Source organism: Aplysia californica, unplaced genomic scaffold (genome assembly GCF_000002075.1).
Source record: "Aplysia californica isolate F4 #8 unplaced genomic scaffold, AplCal3.0 scaffold00006, whole genome shotgun sequence".
NCBI lineage: Eukaryota > Metazoa > Mollusca > Gastropoda > Aplysiida > Aplysiidae > Aplysia > Aplysia californica.
In genome coordinates, this window is record NW_004797276.1 from 2,423,877 (window position 1) to 2,426,668 (window position 2,792).

General features: G+C 39.4%; 1 long non-coding RNA gene across 1 annotated transcript in view; it reads left to right on the plus strand.

The window, feature by feature from the left end:
* Positions 1 to 1,769, plus strand: part of LOC106011487 — a 4,742-nt gene extending 2,973 nt beyond the window's left edge. Inside the window, exon 3 of the long non-coding RNA XR_001184757.2 lies at positions 1,714 to 1,769. This is a non-coding gene — a long non-coding RNA (uncharacterized LOC106011487). The remainder of the gene's footprint in view (positions 1 to 1,713) is intronic.
* The last annotated feature ends 1,023 nt before the right edge of the window (positions 1,770 to 2,792 follow it).

Consider the following 2,792-nt stretch of genomic DNA (forward strand, 5'->3'; position numbering starts at 1 on the left):
GAGTGTTAGTATGCGTGTGTTTATATGCGTGTATGTGTGTGTGTGTATGTGTGTGTGTGTGTGTGTGAGAGAGAGTGTGTGTGTGTATGTGTGTGTGTGTGTGTGTGTGTGTGTGTGTGTGTGTGTGTGTGTGTGTATGAAAGTCGTTACCAGTCATAAGCATTTATAATACCACCTATTACAAACCGCTAACAAAGCAAACTGTAACCCGATCGAGCTTCTGTGTGTATTGTTGTTATTGGTGATGGCTCTCTATGTCATATACAGGGTGATCCAAAAAAACTATACGACTTTTTTCGTAAATATTTTCCCCCACACTGAAGCTTTCGTCTTGAAATTTGAACACAATATTCCTCATTCAAAAGGAATTTGACTGATATTCATTTTTGATGATTCCACTAAATATTTCTTCAGTATATTGCGCATAAAAAACAACCCATTTTTTGCTTTTGTCCCCTTTTATTACACTACGCTCCAGTACGCATTACCACAAAATGTAATAAATTCTAGACGGAGCTGGGGAGACACCGGCACTTGGATGGCCAAGACCAGTTGTTAATTCAAGATGGGGCCAATCCACACGTTTCTGTCAGATCAATGACATGGTTAGCTGAGCACTTTGGAGACCATGTGATCAGTCGCAGAAGTGAACCCATTTGGGCTCTGCATTCTCTTGACCTGAATCCTTTCGACTTTTTCTTGTGGGGCTGTCTGAAGGACAGGATATTTCAAAACCAGTTTGAAAACATTGAAATTATGAAACAAGCAATCCGTGACGAAGTGAGAAACATTCCGCGGGAACTGTGTTTGACCGTCATCGAGCATTTCAAACGACGCGTTAAAAGGAGGATATGTGGAGCATTTGTTTTAGAAATTCCAGAACAAAAATGTTAGTTCTTTAACTCCCTAAGAAAAGTTAAATATTGTTTAATGTCACAAGGTCGGAACAATTAAATGTTTTAGAGAAAAAGAAGACAAAAATCAAATCAATCGTCTCATGACTTTCCTTGTGAGAGTGTCTTTTTAAAAAAATTGGCGCATTTTGCGTTTATGGCGTTTTTTTTGGGTTCTTTATGCTTTTTCCGTTCTGAAAATAAGTTTCTTCTGTATGAATTTTATGTCAAACAAATTCCTTTTGAATGAAGTTTATCTGTTCCAAATTTCATCTTTCTAGAACAATATTTGCGCGAGATATTTAGAAAAAAAGTTGTAAAGTATTTTTTGGATCACCCTGTACATGATACAAAACCATCAACCGAGATGACCAAATTGGCATTCATTGTGAGTAAGAAAACAGCCCTGTCTACTCAGCAACAATAGCAACAACAACAACAGCAACAACAACGACAACAACAACGACAACAACAAAGATAACAAAAAGCAACAAAGCACCAGCAACAACAACACATGCAGTAAAAAGAATTTTGTTTAATAGTATCATACTTGCTGCAGCTTCGCTTCAATATTAACAATAAACACCCACACATCCACACCCCCCCACACACACACTCACACACACACATACACACGCACACAAAGCACTGTGGCATTCAAACACGTCTTTCCTTTTATGGTTACAGAAACCGAAATTTGAAAAAATTACTTTTCATACTTTTAACTTTTACTTTTATATAGGTTTAAATAAACATTAGATGCAATGTTTAAACTATTTGCTCATCGTCTAACCATTTTTTTTACTTATCTGTCTACAAGACCGACTTTGCTTCACATGGAGAGAAAAGTCTTCACCACAAGAGTATGGCGCAGGTAAAATCATGGTGCTTTACAACCACACAAATATGACGGAAACTGTAGCTTGCATAATCCAATGTGAATGTACGGATTCTCATCTTTACCCAAGGTGTACACAGTTGTGGAATCTAAATTTTGTGCAAGTACATGTACATGAAAAACAATGAGGCGAGAGTAACTATTTTCATTTCTATGTTTGTAGTTGAATTGCGCTATTGCGAAACACAATAGATCTACATCAGTTACGTGTAACTCTACAGACTTCAACAAAAGTTAAGGACCATCTTGACAGACAGCTCTGATTTTTTTTTAAATCGGGAAAAAAGACAGCTAGGAATGTTTAAAAAATTCTTTACTCTGACAGTGTTAATGGGTTACCAGTGCGTACTATAAAGTTTCCTAAAGAGGCTAAACCACCACGTGCAGCACGGAAATCCTCGAGGAATTTTAGTCAAATTTGCCGTTTAAAAAAAATTGACTTGCGGGCGACACCACGGACATTCCTCGGTTAAAAATTTCTCGTGCACGTGATAAACGGACGTACGGTCTTGAACTGTGCTCACTTTGGTGGCAATATAATTATGCCGCCGTTTGCGCAAAATCCAATATCGCATCACCATGCCACCGAGACGAAAGCTGAGAGACTTCGATCGTGCCAGAACTATAGCATGGTTGCAGGATGGTGTTGGAGCCCTAGAAGCTGCCAGAAGGCTTGCAGTGTCACACTTTGTCATTGTCCGCCTGAGGGTGCGCCATCAAGCCTCTGGATCAGTCCAAGAACGCCCATGTGCAGGTCGACCCAAGAAGACCACTCAGAGTGTTTGCAAGTGGTCCTTAACATATGATGTTGAAGTCTGTATATTTAAGTGAAATGGGGTGAAAAATATACACTGCAGGCCTGCAGTTGTAACAGCCCAGAGCACGTCTTCAGTAGTACCAAGCTAGCTGTAGACAAGACGGTTGTTTGATTTCCTGCTTCAGAATATTATGTCAGAGGCTTTGTGCAATTCTAGATTTGTCGTCCTACCCCCCCCCTCCCT